Below are 18,520 nucleotides of genomic sequence, written 5' to 3' on the forward strand. Positions count from 1 at the left end.
TACTGCGGCTGCACCAGGCACTGTGCGTTCCTGGACAGAGCTGTAAAAGGAGGCAGAAATGAGGCTTCTTACGCACTGCTTCCTTTTATAGCCTCTCAGTGCACTGGTTTGTGTTTTTGTTTAAATACTCCAGGCTCCGGGCTTTGCTTTGTTCAGCACAATCTGTTCAACACAAAGGAAAATAAGTCGTTAGTGGTTAATTGGAACGTGTTTGTCTTAGCTGTCCTGTGTTTTTATGGACTGTCCAGGTGCTTTTTTTCCAAAATAAAGCTGCTCTCTGTGGCTCCCCACTGAAAAGCACCTACCTATGCTAGGTCACGGCTCCACAGTAATTAATGAAGAGCTGCAGAGCTGGCCAGTGCTGTCTGTGTGCTGTGGCAGTGCGTTCCTAAACACTGTGACAAATCGGTTAAGGAAGCACGCGTGCACAATTTGCTGCAGCTGATGCTGCTGGTGACAGAATTAGGCTGTCCATCTGCATGCTCAAAGGATCTGCATTGATGGCATCCTAATGACAGTTCTCATGTAGTCTGTGTGAAGAGAAATTATAATTTGGGGAGCGAGCAGAATTGAATAGAGCTTGTTAGGGATGTTTCAGCAAAGATGATGCAGTCAGAAAATGTGTATGTTGTGAAGCAGAAATGGTTCATGGAAATATGCAGTTTGACTAACTTTAATCGTCAGTCTTCTGCTGGGCAACTCGTCAGTTGTATCATGCATGTGACCTGGGTGCTGCACAGAAACACAGCTTCCAAGGCTTTTCCCTGAGTTCCTGTCCTGTGGTCCTGGCATCTTCTGGCTGGCTGAGCGGGAACTTCTCTTGTCCCATGAAAGCTGGAAGCTTGGCTCCCAAGTGGAGTTGATGGGACTCTTAAGAAATTTCCCTGTCGCTCACTCCCAAATAAATTTGTTGTCCCTATTCAGTGCTGAGCAGCCGTAATACTCGGGGGGGGGGGAGGGGGGGGGGGGGGGAATGGTAATTGTGTTCAACAGCTACCGACATCCTGAGCTACCTCTTGTATTTTAGAAACACCACATTTACATCTGTGTTTCTGAAATCAAATTTCACAGATTTTCTTTTTCATAGGAAACTTGCAAAACTTTCTTATGCCTACTGGGAATTGCATTTCAAGCTACTGGACACCTACGGAAGGGAATTCCATTGTTTAGCTAGGCTGAGGTCAGACTCCCATCCCCTCGGTGCTGAGGTTTTGAGCAGCTGTGGCTGGAGCTGCTGGGACAACCACTCTGCTCCTAGACAGCAGTAGCTGCTATTGAAGAATAAATGGCAGTGCAATCTTGAGCCTTGCTTGCACATAGGCCCAGGGGGCTCGTTCAGGGGAGACTAAGTGCAGAACAAGCTTGGCCATTTCTAAAACACTATGTAAAGAGAAAGAAAATTGTTTTATGGGCTCTGATAAGATATTGCTGTGTTCTGTCTCTACAGAAAGAATCTCAAAAGGGACAGAAAGCGTTAGCACTTCCTACACGAGGGAGATTTTACTTCCTTGAGAATTTGGTCACAGGTCTATTGAGTGCTTAAAAAAAACAACCACCCAAAAGAACCCAGACCTCTAGGAGTTTGTCTATTGCCTAAAGAGATCCAATGACACAGTTTTGTTTATTCTTTATCCTATTACGGAATAAAATCAAACCTGAACTATTATGACTCTAAAGCCAGGGCATGTCTCCCACCTTCATGTCCAAGTTTCTTCACAGGATATTGCAATTATACAACTGTGGGTTGCTTTGTTTTTCTGTGCTACAGTTTTGTTGCCCATACGTAAACAGAGAGCAAGATCTGGATGAGGTGAATTCCAAGAACTGCAATCCTGTAAGAGAGATGCAAAACTCGCCCACAGCCATCAGTATTTACCTTCTAGATCAAATCGCAGGCAGCTGGGAGGAGAGTGCTAAGGATTAAAGTCCTGGCCTGGGGAAGGGTTCAAGCCTGCTGCTCTGCCACTGGTTTTATGTGCTTGTCATGCAGTCGGTTCTTGGGTTGAAAGTGCAATAAATCCACCTGTTTTCCTGCTTGTACGGCTGGCAAGGCTTTTTCTGTGGCTGTGCAAGAAATGATGGACTGGTTGGTCAAGGCTGAAAATAACGTGTTCTGCTTTGGCCATCCTGCTGCCTGCTGGGCTTTGCACCTGGGTTTTGTGGGGAAGCATTCATTGCCAAAACCTGCGGTATTTGCTTGAAGTGCTTGATTGGTTCAGGTAAAAATAATCTGGTTTAGGTAAAAATATTGTTTCAGCCACTATGACTGAAGTGTGTACTGACTTATTCGTGGATGTCTCTATTACAAAATGTTTCAGGTTTAGGTTAGGACCTTAAGAAGAACTGGCTGCCCCTGCAAGGGCTGATGTCCGGGTGCTCCTTCCCCTTGGGTCACAGCAAATGTGTCCTGCTGGAGGGCTCTGCTTTGCCTCAAAGGGCTCCTTAGGTCGGGGCAGATGTGGCTCCACAGCCAGTTTCTCAGGGGATCGCCTCCTTTTCCTTGGGAATCCAGCTATTTCTTCTGATTCCCTAGGCTTTTATAGAAAATGCCCCCGGGAAGGGAAATTATTTGTTTCCCACCTAGTAAAACCTTTCACTTACTCTGAAGCCAAATGTTTTCAGTCTGCCATAAATTCCAAAACACTTCCATCTCCGAGGCACTCACAAAAACATTTGCATTTTTATTTCTCCCTCCCCTATTCCGTGAGGGAACAAAACAAATTAATCACCCCCTTGGCCCACCTCCTTGCCTGCTGTGGGCGAGGTGGGTAGAGCTTCTCCCCAGGGAAAACAGCCGGAGAGGTAAGCAGCAGGCAGGGTGAGGGCTGTCCTCCGGCGAGGGGTGAGCCTGGCCACGTCACCCGGCCTCTGTGAGCACCCACCTGGCGTGAACTGCTCGGCCGTGCCCCTGGGGGCCACCACGGCTCCCTGTCTGCTGGGTTATCTGCCTGGGTTGAACAATAACAAGGATTGCAGCTCCTGCTGCCGTGGCCATCGCCTTCCTGCAGGCACCGAAGGTGTCCAAGGAAGGGCATGACGAAGCCCTGGCCTCGGTTGCCCTCCTCCTCCTGTGGCTGCTGCCTCTGTTTCCCTGCATCCGTGATGAGTGTGTGTTACAGGCATGCTCTCACCTCCGCTGCGAATGTCAAACCTGTGCTTTTACTCATCTGTCTTTTCTCCCCTCAGCTGTTATTCAGCCCGTGATAAAGCTTCTCTCCTCCTCGTGATGGATAGATGAGGAGGAAGGAGGAACAAGCTGTCTTCTAACAGGCGAGGCACATAAAGCTGCAGCCGCGGTTGCAGTTACCAGGCGCATAAAAGGCATAATTTCTTTGCCAGCATACAGTTCCCATCCAGGGACAATGGCTCTGCAAAAGCCTGCTGGCAGGCACCCCAGCCAGAGACATCTGCATGGCACATCCTTACGGGGTGTAGGGAGGAGGGGACGACGCGTCTCTGCCCTGCAATTAACGCTCTCATTTTGTCATTTTCATTCCCTTCTTGTGGAAGCTGGTGAAGTGCTTTCCTCGTTCCCGTCTCCCACCCCCACGGCAGGGCTGTGTGGTGTTTGTGTGCTCCCTCCCCTGCCGGAGGGACTGCTGCTGTCCCCGTGTCGCTGGTGGGCTGGGTGACTGCCACCCTGCCTGCCTGCCTTCAGGTGGCACGGGTCTTGCCCAGCCAACGCTTCTGGGACACCTGTGCCTCCAGACCTGCTCGGAGGTCTGAAGGTAGGTAGGTAGTTGCAAAGGCTTCCCTGTGTTTGTTTTCCGTGGGTTCAGTAGGGCTTTCTCCATGTATTAATTGATTAATTACTGTACTGATGAATCCTCTCCTCCAACTTGCATGATTCAACACCTCCACGCTGTAACCCCTGCCCTTCCCAGCTCTCCTCCTCCTCTGCCCTGTGCCACCAGGGCAGTCCAAAGCCCAAACCTTTGAGCAGGTGGAGTTTGCTGCTGCTCAGCTCTCTGGGCACACGTGTGGGCTGATTTCTGGATGTGACCACTCCGGTGGGATTCTCAGCTCAGCAGATTTCACAGAGATCAAAACCTAGGGAGACCCTGGAGAGAAGTCTAGCTGATAAACTCCCCTATCTCATTACACTGATGTGCTGAAGATTTTCTCCGTGCTTCCCCGCGATGGTGTTGCACATCCTTTTTCCCGATGTGTTTGCACACAGAGATCATCTGCAGGCAGCGCCGTGCTCCTCGGCGTCCTGAACGAGGAGTCACCCGGCAGAGTGAGTCACTGGAGCAGTTTGACGTGGTTTAATCTGAACTTTCAGGGCCTGATTTCGTTATTGTTGCTTACATCGAGTGCTTTCTTCCTGGATGCTGAAATCAGCAGGATTTCTTGTGTTGTTTGGTTAAAAGATTTTTTTTTAAAAAAAAAAAAGGCAAAAAAAAAAAAAAAAGCATGGGTTATTGTAGGTCAGGATGCAATTACAGGAGTGAAGTACAGGAAGAAGTGCTGGACAGGTAAACAGAGCTGATGGTGAAAGATGCCTCCACGCAACCTTTCCTCTGTCACATGTGCTTCCACGTTTCTGGAGTGCTCGAGCAGCTCAGGGACTCCGTGCTGGGGGGGGCTGCTGTGTTTGTGGTGTCTCTTGTGGAAACACACGGGTTTTTGGAGGGCAGGGAGTTGGGTGCAGCACTGTTCTGTACATTTCCTTTCCCCATAAACGCTCACTCATGGATAACTTCACCAGACCATCAGACCAGAAAAAGCTGTTAGGTCTTTGAAGCTTCCCAAGCACGCTGTGCCCCTTCCTCACACACCACAAAGCAGGTCTGTGGTATCGCCCCTTTTCCCTCCTGTCCCTTCTGCTAAAGCAAACCCAGGCTCTCTGCAGGACTTCTTAGCATCTTGGCCAGTCTAACTTGAAAAAATACTCTTGTATTGAAACTTTCAGAATTGCTGAAATTGCGTGATTTTTCTTAGGTCCTTTTTTTTTTTTCCCTTTTTTTCTAGTTAAGTCCTTTTCACATGGATATATAAAAAAAATCTTCTGCTTATTTTTGCCATATTTGCAGGCTTACAAGCACGTCTGCTTTGTGTCTCAGCCAAGTGGCAGAGACAGCTCAGCTCTAGCTCAGACCTCTCTCTTGTGTATTTGTTTCTCTTCTCTGGATTCCCATTTCGGCAGCGTCTTCTTGGTGATGTGCTACCCATAACTGAGTGGTAGCATCCCTAAGGATATCACCCACAGACCTTAACCAGGAGGATTATCCCTTCTCTCCTCCAGGACGATGTTTTTTGTCAGGATCGTGCTCCTCCTGCAATAACGTAGATCCAGCTTTCCTGGGAGTAGCTGAGGAAGGCTTTAACTGGACAGATCTAGGGCAAGAGACCCCTGGGGACAGCAAACTGGGTCCTGAACCCCTGCTGCACTTGCACCAGAGGACTGGCAAGGCAGGTTGGCTACTGTGTTCCCCAGCAAGCTCTGTCCTACTTCTCTTCTTTCCTTATCCCTTTTCCCTTTTCCTTTTCTCAGGGCAAAAGCAGTTCGGTCCCTTTTTCTTGAGTAATTTTTTTTTTTTTAATTCTGTTCAGTCTTCCCACGCTGCAGAGATTTTTTTCCCATGCTGGCTGGGATGTCACTCGATTCAGAGACCTTTCTTTCCCTGTCGCCCCTGGAAGTGTGGGTGAAAACTATAGCACATGCAAAAATATTTTGAGAAATATTTTGAAAACCTCACAAGTGATTACCAGAGGCTTCAATGTTAATTTTTTTCAAAGCAATTAGATAATAGAGTAGGTCAATAACATGCCTGTCCCATTTTATTTTTTTTTTATTTTCCACTTCAGTTATGTCCTATTTCTGTTGCTTTTAATCCTCATAATAGCCAATCCTTTGGGATTAAGCATGAAACCCTTTGAAATTGGTGAACTGGGAAGGCCTGGGGTAGGCCTTCTCTCTGCTGGCTTTACCCATCTGCGTAGTCTGTGTGAATATTCTCTCTCCGTAAGGACCCATCAGGTTGTTGTTTGCAGAAGAGATGTTGAGCTTAAAGCCTGCACCTCAGCTTGCTGGGTTGTTAAAGTGGCCTATGTATATCTTCTCAGCTGCTTACGAGCACGGATTGACGTTTGCTGTGAGGAAGCAACCCCTGGGTGGTGTCCAGAGTGGAGGAGAAATGAAGAGCAGAAGTCAGAAGAGGTTGGGCTGTGAGGAAGGGACTGGAGGAGGGAGAAACATTCTCACCCCGTCCATCCCAAAGCAGAGGAGGGGTGAGCACCTCCAGGTCACCAAGCCTCCAGGTGCTCCAAGCAGAGGTGCCTGGGGCTGTGGCAGGTCCCCTGGGGACAGCAGCTGCCACTGCTTTGGCTCCCTGGGGCCTCCCAGCTGGAAAAGTCTCACGAGCTACCCAGGCTCCAGCTGCTCTCTGTTTGCTCTGTGATAGGCTCTGCAGAAATGAAATTCGGGGTCTCTGCGGAGCAAACAGGTCCTGTGCTGTGGTGTGAGCGTGGTGCCGCTGCTCCCCTTCAGCCCTGCCCGCAAGGGGGCTTTGGGCAGGTTCCCCTCGCTCCTTCTGAGCAAGGCGAGGGACCAAGATCAAAGCACAGCCTGGTCTGACAAAGTCTGTGAACCTGAGCAGAGCTGCCTTTTGCTGCAGTTTGTGAGGAAACCCCAAAGCAGCAGGGATTCAGCTTTTCCCAGGCTCTGTTCCTCTTAACTCATGAGTTAAAAGCAGCCCGGTCTGGCCGGGTTTCATTGCTGCAGACCCGGCAGTCTGTGCAGGAGGACACGAAGTGGAAAACAGGCTTTTACACCCTCGTACTCCCAACACGCAAACGTGAGAGGCGGCCAGGCCTCCGAACGGCCGGCAATTTGGACGGGAGTTGCAGGGAACTTGCAGAGGGAATCGCGATGGAGGTGGGCTTGTACGGGGGCCAAAATTGGTCCTGCTGCAACGCCGCTGACATCGGCTCCCCACGCCTCTTTCGCTGTCCGATCCCCATCTGTATTTCCTTCTGAGCTCACTGTGAGTTTCCATGATTCCTGGTTCCCAGAGTACCCCCCTGCCAGAGCTCCGTGATGGCTCTGTCAAGCACACGCGTCCCAGGTTGGCTCCTGCTCCCCAGCCATGCTTGTCTGGCTAATTGCTGCCTTCACTGGGGCTGGTTCATTGGGAATGCAGAAATCTGCTCCTTACAATTTGTTCTATTCTTGTAAACCCCGAAGTTGTTGAATAACAATGAATAGAGAAAGCCTTTTGTTGACTCAAATTCGGCAGTGAATAGCAGCAGCCCCTCTGATGGACCTGGCGTGTGAGCCACCAGCGCAGCATCTCATAGACGTTCCCACGTTCTGGAAGGAATATGGTTAAAACAATATATGTTTTAGTTTCAGAGGAAAGAAGTTAAAGCTGCAATTCCCCGAAAGAACATAACATGTTGACTCAAAGGTCATGAAGGCAGTGTTACCTGAGGACACCTGTGAAAAGAAAACAGGTCCTTTTGCTTCTGGCATCTCTCTGATGACTGCTGCTTGAGGACAGAGCTATCAAGTCCTCACCTGGTGCTGTTTTGTGGCAGATCTTAATCAGGTTCTTAGGAGACCTGTTCCGCCCAGAAACCACTACCACAGCTGCCGTCTCCTGACCACATTGGAAAGAAAAGTGAAGTTTGACAGAGAGGTGGAGTTAATTCCCTTCGGATCTGTGGATGACAGGTTGCATCCTCTTCCACTTGCCTTAAGCATGCTGGTTTAAACACAGATAATTTTACTTCTGAAGTAAATCTAATAGCTCTGGGCCTTCTCTTGGTAGGTCTCTGTTAGGTTTCTTCTCTGCTCTGTGAGAAGCAAAGTGACTCTAACTGGAAACATTTCCTGTGGTTAGCTGTAGACAGGATCTGTGAATCCAGAACCAGCCAATGCTGGGGAAAAGACCAGCTAGATGTAGTCATGCAGAACCGAGAGAATTCCTGCAAGTGGAATTTCCCATAAAAGGCAACACTTTTACCTGCCTGTTCTCATTCGTCTTCCTGACGGGTTTGAGATTGGGCTGGTATGAACAGCTTTTCCACGCTCTCTTCTCTGTATCATTTTCTCCTCTTCTCCCCTATCTCTAATATTTGTGTTTGAGTTAAAGCTGGACACAGCAGGAGAGATATTTGGGTTCCCCCTTCCTCCTCCCCTTTGATCTCTCATCTCCTATTTATGTCTGTAAATGTTTTGTTTTATTTGATGTACATTTGCCAGGGAAATGCTGGGCCCAGCTCCAGGCAGGCTCATTTCCCTCTTCCATCTTGAGACATTCCAGAGCTGAACAGCATGAGATTGCACAGCTAAATATTTAGGAGAAAGCAATGAAGCTGTGTCACCAAAAACCTCAGTGTATTCCTCGGAACAGAATGAGGTTACTTAGCATGTGCCAACGAAAGTCTTGGAGCGGATGTGAGAAGGCCAACTTAAACCATCAACAGTTGTGATCAATGTATCGTACCAGAGGTACGGTGCCACCATACTCAGCTCGTTTCTAACCCCAGACCACAGGAACTTCACTCTGTGGTGGTGATTTCCCAAGCCAGCAGGGTCCCAGGCCCCTCTTAGCACCACAGAGCAACTCTTTTCACTGAAGAACAGCTTCTTTATTTCTTTGACACGTTCTTCTTTCAATCTTTCAGTGCTTTCTATGAACTTGGAGAGAAGTCACAGCAAAGCACGCTTCGCTCAGAGCACAGGCACTGCGGTGCTCACCCTTACTGAGAGAAATTTCTCTTACTTCTATAAGCTCTAAGTGTGGCACCAGTGGCTTTGTCTGCTGAGGTTTCAGGTGTTCCTAAACCTCTTTCTAAAGCTCACCCAGAGGTTTACTGAGCGTTACCACAACCTGCAGGAGCGGTGATCTTCAGCGGAGAGCTGGGAGCAGTGACATCTGACACTGCTGCGGATCGTTTTGGCAGAGGCTGTGAACCAGAGCACAAATCCTGAAGAAGTTGCCAGAGGTTTGGGGTAGCCTCTGAAGCCTGTTTATACGCAAATATATATTCCTACTGGATTAGAGGGAGGAAAAGGGTGAGAGTGAAGCCAACAGTTTGACTGAATGCAAGTGGGAAAGAGAGCGGACCTGCTCTGGGTTGCCAAATCTGGATTTTTGTTTCAGCCTTGTGATTGTTGTCACTCTTCTTAATGCCCCAGCTCCATGGAAATATCAGTGCTTCCTTATGTACATGCAGTTAGTGCCTTCCTAGCTCTGGTGTTTGTAGTGTGAAGGTAGAAGTGGGGTGAGTCTGAAATCATCTTGATTAATAGCTTCCTGGGGAAAAAAAAATAATATTATTTCTCAGAAGTTAGAACTTTAAAGTGAGTCTCCTAGAAAAGAGGAGGTCAGGATGACTGTTTCTGAACATTTTCTAACTCAATATACTGATAATAAAATCATTGGTGGAAATCAGGCTGGTTTTAATTTCTGGTTTTATTAATCAGAATGGGGGATACACAGACCTCAGGGAATTAGGTATTTTTGTGTGAATTAATATCCGCATTTTTCTTTTAACAGAGCAGCTGATGGAGAAAAAAGTCTATGAAAGCTGTGAGTAAAACTTGTTTCCCTCATCCCTTCATGCAAATTGTTCTGTCAATAACTATGGTTGGGTTGGGACCAGAGGTGAGACCTTGATCATGTACCCATTGGCTCACCTGTGCTTTTTCCCCAGCATCACTTGAGGAGCACCTGGTGTGTTCTCCACGTGGGACAGGCACATGGCTTGGACCTGACTTTGGGAGGGATGCAGCAGTGATTTCTCCCTCTCCCCCAAGGGCTTGGAGCACAAGTGAGTGCCTGGTCAGACAGCACGGCTGGGGGAGACTCCAGCTCGGTGCAGGAGGTTTTCCACCCCAGTGCCTTCTGCTCCTGGAGACATGTAAGTGATAGATGATGCTGCCTCCTGGGTACCCAGTGACTCCCGCCGTTCATTCAGCAAAGCCCCTGCCTGAAAGGTTGGTGATGCAAACGAGGTTTGGAGTGGTTTAAAAGTGGCTGCTGCTAATTAAAGCAGATTCCTGCTAGCTTAAACAGAGCCTGGTGCTTCCTGAAAGTGGTGTCCTTCTGTCTGCAAGGAGGTTCAAAGTATGCTAAGGATGAGAGCTGTCTTGGAAATCTGTGCTGTCTATCTGAACATAATTATACTCAGATTTCTCTCTTTTTGCATGGTTGGATTTAGCGAACTTTAAGGCATTTCATGGAGGTAGAGCGAGTAAAATCCCATCCATCAGACTGAAGCAGCGTGGGCACGGCAAGACACGCTCCCATGTATGCCGCCTCTGCTTGCCAAAATGCTTTTTTGCTTCCAACTGGAAAAAGCCAGGTTTCCTTGTGGGACAAACAGTCTGTTTCAGTCACGACCTCTGGGCCAACAACAGTCTTAATGGTTTTTCTGTGCAGTATTCATCATTTCTAAATAGCTGGCTTCAAATGTAACTAATTTCCTTCACAAAAGTTACTGTAATCTTGGTCACTTCTGAACCAGAGCAGTTCCAGCCAAACTGAAACATGGGAAAACAGAGGAGAGGAAAGGAAGATGGTGTAACACACACATTTCAAAGGGAAAGTCTTCATGAGTAATTCCTGTATTGATAGTTACCCTATTCAGGCTGATGCAATGTACCCAAAACTGCAGAGGAGAAGGGATGAAGGGACGTGAACTGGGTCTGACCAGCAAGGTATCATTTCAAGTGCTGACTTAAATTTGGGCTAAATTAAAGCAAGGTCTCTTAAGGGTGGGGAAGATACTCTTGGCATGTACAGGACAGACTGAAAGGCCGTGAAGCTGGGAATGTGATGGGAAAACTTTTGATTTTCAGCCTCTAACAGGACCGCAGGTCAGACCCTGTTTCCTCTCTCCCACCCATCCCTGATTTATGAAGGATGGAGGCTGCTGTGACAGCCTTAGTTGCAGACACCTGCCTTAGGTTCAAGCCAAGCAGCTCACCTCTTCAGCACAGGTGATCTCTGTTTCCTCCCCTGGGCCAGCAGAGTGGTGGTCATCCTGGCTAAATCCCAGTGCTCTGGGTGGGGGATTTGGGTGGAGCTGGCCTCTGTTCTGTTTCTGCTGAGCAACTGCCATGGCACAAAAGCAGCCCCCCTTTCTGAAGCCTTGCTGAAATGAAGAAGACTGAAATGGAGACTGCAGGTGTTGTTTCACGTCTCTTGCAGTCACCCAACAGCCCCGAGCTGTGCAGCCACGGCAGGGCAGCAGGGGAAGGTTTCCACTTGCTGCTGTGCATGACACATCCCTCCTGGGTGTATTTGGGGCATGAGGACCCTGACTCACTGGCACTCCACATAAATATTGCTTTAAAAAATCACTTACAAAAACAGAGCAGATTCTTTTGCTGCCATGTAACATGTTTGAAAAATGATGTCAAAGTGTCAGCAGTGGAGACTGATTTTCAGCAGACTTGAGAGTCCCTGCAAAGGGGCCTCAACTTGCTGAAGGTTAATTAGCACTGGAAAGAGGGCTCTCAAGTATTGCTTCAAGCTCTGGGATGAGAATTTGCCTGGGACAGTCTCAGGTTAGGAGGAGATCTCTGTATAAACCCTCTACTCTTTGCAAATCTGAACTGAGGGGGTGGCAAGCAGAGTTTGCGCTGGAATTCCTCAAGGCACTGACATCTGATTGCTGTTGACATCTGGACCGGAGTACAGCTCTACAGTCTTTCACTTGAAAATCTAGAAATATTTTCTTAAATGTTTTTAGAACCTTTTGTGAAGTTCTTCAGAATGAATCACTGCCTAAGAACAGCTCAGTAAACACCATCCAGTTAAAATGACTGAACACAGTACAGTTTGAACTGAGATGGAGTTCTTACAGAAAAGGTTTGCCAAAAAACTCAAAACAAACTCTGTTCTTTTACTTAATACAATAAAACCCCTGTCAGCCTGAGAGAAATCAGATTTTCAGAAATTTCTAGCAATAGCCGTAATTTCTGAATGTTTTCTGCCACCCCAGGAGGCCCGTGCCCGATGATTGATAACCCGTACACATGCTGCTCTTTTAGTATGGCAAGGCACGTGATCCTAGCCAAGGGCACAAGGACACGTCCCCTGATTGGGAAAAGCCTGCAGGGGGGGGGTGTGATTCTCCCACATGCTTTTCTGGGAGCTCCTTGATGCAATCTGAGTCTAATGAACACACCTGACAAAGTAAACAATTATGAAAAAGAGCACTTCCTCAGCCTTTTTGCCAGAGTTATAACAGGAGCTGTGCCTAGGATTCTACGAGAAAGTCTGACTGACAGACAGACAGACAGACAGCCTATTCCTATTTCTGCTAGCAAAGTCCACAGGTAAGAGCAAAATGTCAGTATCTTACTCCAGTGTTCTGTTTCAGCTGTAAGGTATGGGGAAATATTTTTGTTCGCTTTCGAAAACAAGCCTGTCTCATTTCTGGAGTACCCTAGTTCTGGGTAACAGATGCTGCTGTAGCTGGGGCGCTGAACTTGGACAAGACAGCTAGCATCTTCTGTTGGCGCTTCTTTGCACACCTTCTTTTTGATCTGTAGCAAATCATTGAATTCGTTTGTGCCTCTTTTTCTGAGTTGTTAACTGAGAGCAAGCTGCATGACTGTGTTGTAAGGTTATAGTCATGAGCACTCATGAAGCATTTGCAAGTAGAAATCAAGACTGGGATGGTCAGCAGCTAGGTACTTAAGAGTTATTTTTTTTTCCTCATCTAACTTTTTGGGACTGAACCAGTGCAGAGGGATGACTGTTAGTCAGCTCACCATAACTTGGCTGCTAGGGAAGAACATCCTGGCTAGTTGGAGGAGCTTGCCTGTAGGATTAAACCAGCTCAGGGCCATTAAAAACGAGCTTTGTGGCAACCTCCTGGGTGGGTCTGCAGCACTGTATTGAAATATCTTTGCTTGCTAATCAGTGGGTGATGCTTCTGAGCTGCCCAGGTGAAGCTGAGGAGCGAGAAGAAACAGTGAGGTCTGGCAAAGGTGATTAGGTCAGACCCAGTGTTGCATGGACGTGGCTGCTCTGCTTTGAGGAACGGGTTGGCTTGGGAGCAGCAGTGGAGAGAACAACCTTTTAAAGACTGGAGCTTGCTTAGTTGGTTTGTGTTCACTGAACTGGTGAAGCCCATTGTTTAGGGAACTGGTTGAGATGGTTACAGAAGTGTTAGAAATTGTTTCTAAGATACCAAGAAAAATGGATGAGATTTCAAAACACAGGAAAAGGGTGCACACAGTGGTGGTTTTCAGAGAAAAGAGAGAGAGAGAGGTGAAAGGAACTGGATGGGAGTCAACCTAGCTCCTGGAAAAAGTGGAACAAATAATCTCTGCATAAGCATCTCAAAGATAACAAGGCGATAAGTTGCAGGCATACAGGACTGTCAGGAAGAAATCCTATCAGAGCAGCCTGCCCTCTTTTTTCTGGCAGAATAACCAACCAGGGAAAAAAAATAGAGATGTCCTATATTCCCAGTACAGTAAGGTTTTCCACCCTCATTCACCTGATGCTCATAAGCCAGCTATGGATATACATCCCAGGTGAAACTGGTGGAATAGGGGTGCACAGTCTCGTGGAAAAGCCTATTTGCAGAACAATCCTTGGGGCCCTGCATCAGATGAGAAGGGAGCAGTGAGGGGGCTGCAGGGGTCCCTCCTGGGGCAGTCAGTCTTGCTGTTAATGGCTTCGTAAGTGTAGTAGAGATGATGCTCATCAAACCTGCTGGCAGCATCATGCCAGGAGGCATGCAAACATGTGAGGGAACAGGATCAGAAGTCAAAGTGGTCTTTGGAAGCTGGGGAACCAAAGTGAAAAATATTTGGTATGGACAGGCACAAAATAGGGATGAATAATCCACTGTAAAAATACGAGTTTGGGAACGGCTTGCAAGACCACAGGTAGGGAAGGTTTTAGTGGTTATAATGGATTACAAAATGAATGTGTTTCAAATGCCATGCGACTGTTCAGAGACCAACATTATCCTAGGACTGACAGGCATGAGTATAGCCTCTGAAGCAGCCTCTTTTCTCTGATTAGTACTGTTTTTTTCTTTGTCTGGAGTATTATGCCTAACTGCAGATACAGGATTTCCCAGAAGCTGTAGATTGGTTTAAGAGAGCTGAGAGAAGAAAAACAAAACTAATTATAAATCTAGGGACTATATTATATTATTTTTTGTGTGTTTTCTGAGAATACTGCATGCTAACCTCTCAGCTTGCTGCAAAAGAAAGAAGACAAACATTTTCTCACGTTGGTGGTAGATAGGACAAGAAATCTACTGAAAACATTGTAGCAGGGGACATATATTAGGAAACTTCTCTCATGCCAAGTATAATAAAGCGCTGAGTAGGTTGCTTAGGAAGGCTGGGGATTCTTTAGCTGGAGATACAAAAACTTTGTATTTTTCAGAAACTGTGTAAAGGTATTGCTACCATAGGCAGAGAAGTAATTGACAAAAGAGCACAACAGAGAGCCCAGACAGTACAGTCGCAAAAACCAGACAGACATTTGGGCAAAGAGGTTTCTTTCTCAGTCTTGAGATGTTGGTAACCTGGCTTTGGAGTGGTCTTGGCTGTGTCACTGCTGGTCCGTGCCAGGCGAAGGGCAGAAGCAGGAGATGCTGCTCAAGGAAAAGAGAAGAAGAAAAGAGGTGCTTGGCAGCCCTTTTGGAAACAAAGGTAGCAGAAGGACCTACATGTTTTTATTGACTGTTTCCCCTTAATTTTACTTTCCAAATACTAATTAATGACAGGTTGCAAATCTGTCAGGACAGGAGGATCCTCTCCCATCATGTAATATAAGTGCTACTGTCTGTAGGGGGGTTTCAGGTTCTAGGTCTGTGTTCCATGTGGAGAACTGGGAGGGTTTACAGTCGTGAGAGAACTGACTTCCCAACCAGTTCAGTGTTTCTTTCCACGACCAGTTTTTTTCATTCACACACTGCTCTAAAGGGAATACAGGCTTTTAGCAGCACTGCCAAATATCTACTTAATGGTATCAGATACTGATGCTATTATAACTTCTGGTCGTGTCTCCTTTCCAGAGAGCAATCAGTCCAGTGTGGTTATTTGAATTTAAATGATAGGCTAGCAAAAACTTTATGCTTGCTTAGGAATTTTCTTCAGGCAGCTCAAAAACCTCCCTGTCCGTCACTCCCTTGCACAGCCAACCTTGCACTGATTTCCCCAACCCCTTCTTGAAAATTTTGCATTAATATCGTGTTTAAAATTGCAGTTTCTTTTCTGGGCCACCCCAAGTTCAGACAAACGTGGTTTAGCTGGATGAGCATTGTGCAGCCTGGGGCAGCTGGTGTGATGCAGTTCAGCCAGGCCAATGTAGTCTCACGGCATCTCAGGCTGTTTCCTGAGTGTTCTGGTAGTTACACAAGGACAATCAATGTTCCTGGGAAACAAAGAGCAATTAGAGACTTTTTAAGGGCAACGTCTCTGAAGCTCTTGCACAAGATGGGGAGAATTGAGAGCAGAAAGGTCTCCAGCTCTCACTGATTGACTGCAAGGAGAAGCTTTGAGACAAACAAACAGGAGGACTTTATTTGTTGTCAGTTACTAAGGATAGACAGCTCTGACAACATGTGAGGGGAACATACACTTTTGAGGGCTGCCCTTGGTTCAGGAAAGAGGATCTGAGCTCAGCCGAGCTGGATGGGTACCTCGATGCTGTTCTGTAGCTCTCCCTGTTCAAGGTAAGCAGTGGCAGGAGTTTTGTGGCCTCAGCCTCCGACACAAAGCTACCCATAAATGAGAGCATCATGTGTTGCTCTCAGGCCTGGCAGAGCAGAAAAGAAGGTCAGGATGAGGAGGATGATCTGCTGTCAGTGCAGCGAGGCTGGACTGGGCTAGAATAGCTGCGGGGCCCCTGCAAGCTGGGGCTGAGCTGCACTGGCAGAGCCCTGTGAAAAACAGGAACACCGATGGCAGTGGGTGCTTCAGGCCAGCGTTACAGCCACGTGGGAAAGGCTTTGTTATGAACTTGGTTTCCCACTCTATAAAAATATTTAATTTCCACTGCAATTGCAAAAATCTTTGCTGCTGGCACTTCTGACCCTCTGGATGGGAAAGCCTCGGTGTGGATGAACAGGTCTTGCTGTGGTCGTGCTACGGGAAACACAACCCCACTTACAGCTCATGTAGCTATTTCAGGCAAAAGCTATGTAAACTGCTCACTATTATAAATGAAAATACTGAAGAATTCTCACCCATGGTTTAATCTAGAAATCTAATCCTGTCAGGGCAAACAGGAAGATTGCTGTGTCTACATTTAATGTCAGATGAGGGCCAGTTAGCCAGCTGCTTTCCTTGCCTTTGGTTTTTCTCTTTTAAGGCAAATGATGACAGAACCTGAATATGCATTGCTTAAAGCTGGAGGGACAAAAAACGTGCAGAAACTGAACGGAGTAGTGCAGCCAGCCAAGGAGAGGGAGATGGGCCGATACTTGGATTTGTTGCATCATTGCCTTTGGACTTTTATCTCTCGTTGACTTCATGCAATTTTGGTGTGAGCATGTCCTGATTTTGTAGAGCAATATAGCAACACATACATCCCTGCAGGTCATTGCTCTGTTCCCTAAGACGTTTGCTACCATTTTAGTACTTCTTTCACGATAACCCTGTCAGAAGGCATGCCTTTCTGTGACAAGAACTGTAAGCTTGTCCTACCAAGCTGGGATTTCTGCAGGCTTCAGCTGTGGGCCTTGAGGCCCACAGTCAGCTGAGGGGCTCCTGGCTTGGTGTCTGCAGGTCCTGGCCTGACCATGTTGTTCTCTGGCAGCAGAGAGTGAGAAAACATTCGCATGTCTTCTCGCAAGGAACTCACAGTTCAGACCAGATCCAGCCTGAGAAGAAGCGGTGGCCAAAAAGGAAAGAAACTAAACAAATAAAAATGCACGACAGACTAATGTAAACAGTGTGTCAAGAGGGAAGCAGCTCTGAGTGCTCTTGTTCCAGCAAGAGTCAGTGTTTGCACTTTTCTTCCACTCTCTTCATCGTGGTTTTCCCCTGTGGTCCTCTTCCAGTGTCAGTGGCCATGAAGAAGCTGCAAGCAGGCCGCACAGCCTGTCCCTGCCTCACAGTCAGGCCTCTCGGGGTTTATGGCTCTGGGAAGGGCAGTGCCAGATTTCTGAATGTAGGGGAGCAGGAAGGGAGGCTTTTAACCAGCTCTAGGAGATAAAAATGTATGTGTGAATCTGCCGGTGATGAGTGCCACAAGGTGCCTTCCAAGCCTGTGCTGAAGGATGCACAGGATGTACAGCACCACAAGAACTTTCTTGACATGTAGTATGAAGAGAGTCAATGTCATATGGAGAGGTAAATTTCTTTGCCTTGATGGACACATTGGGTTTGATTTCTTGTCTGGGATATCAGCCACTTATTTCACTTTGAAGAAGAAAACATGGGTCCTGTCACTCCCTAGTTAACTGTGATGTGCTCTTCAGCTTAGCCAAAGTGCAATCCACTCCTGTTCTGAAATTTGTCACCATTTCAGCTGTCGAAGAGACCTTCAGTCAGTCACAACCTACAGAAAGGGTGTTCTGATAGTGGAACCTACATGAATCCAGATGTATATATATAATTGGTCCCTCTTCATTTTAATCCTGCAATTGCCAGAAGTAGGTTTGGTCCCAGGAACTGGAATCCATTCCTTTTCTTCGTTCCCTCTAACATATGAAGCTGGACACTCAGATTCACTTTATCTCTGTTTGTTATTAGTCACGGGGTCAGCCAGTACTTAAGATACACCCCCAGACCCACCGCCGCTTCCTGCCCCAGGGAATCCCATTAACGAGCTGCATGGGGTGAGTAAGCAGGCCTGACTCTGACCTAAGCAACTTGTACAGAAAGACGGAAAAACACCATTCCTCTGCTCTTTGTGTGGCTGATGCACTGAGTGTGAGGGTGGACAGTGCCCAGCAGTTCCCACAGCTGCCTCTGCCTGCAGCTGGGCACGTCCCGTGCTTCTGCCCAGAACTTCTCAGGAGTGGCAGCATGCTGTTTAATCAGCTACAAAATTCACCCCAACCCTTCCAAAAAGTCAGTCTCAGGGAATCTACATGAGTAATCATGAAATGGCTATTTTTCTTTCTTTTCCTTGTCCGGCTCTGCTTTATGGGAGGTTTATGAAGACTGCCTTACTGCCCTCTGGGGGCTTTACTGCAAAGTACCTTAACCAACCCTTTGGGGATGTGCTAAGAGCATGAGTCCCTCTGAAATTTTGGCTTCCCTTCTCATGTCCATGTGCTGACCCTGCTTATTAAAGCGGTCACCAAACTGTACAAGGCCAAGTGCAGCCCTGCTCTGGCTGCCAATGCAATAAGAAGCCCACAAAGAAGGTATCCGTAAAGGTTTTGTGGGTCTTGCTTGCTCTGAAAGCCAGTGAGATATAAACCCATCTCCAAAAACCGGGAAGAGATGGAGGAATTGGTGATGAATTAGAGATGCCCTAATGGTCGCCACGAGGTCCAATGTCGTTTTTGGTTTCCATGCTTTATTTCAGTGACGCTTTGTGACTTTTCAGGGGCTGGGCTGAGGGTTTTTGCA

Source organism: Anas platyrhynchos, chromosome 5 (genome assembly GCF_047663525.1).
Source record: "Anas platyrhynchos isolate ZD024472 breed Pekin duck chromosome 5, IASCAAS_PekinDuck_T2T, whole genome shotgun sequence".
Classification (NCBI taxonomy): domain Eukaryota; kingdom Metazoa; phylum Chordata; class Aves; order Anseriformes; family Anatidae; genus Anas; species Anas platyrhynchos.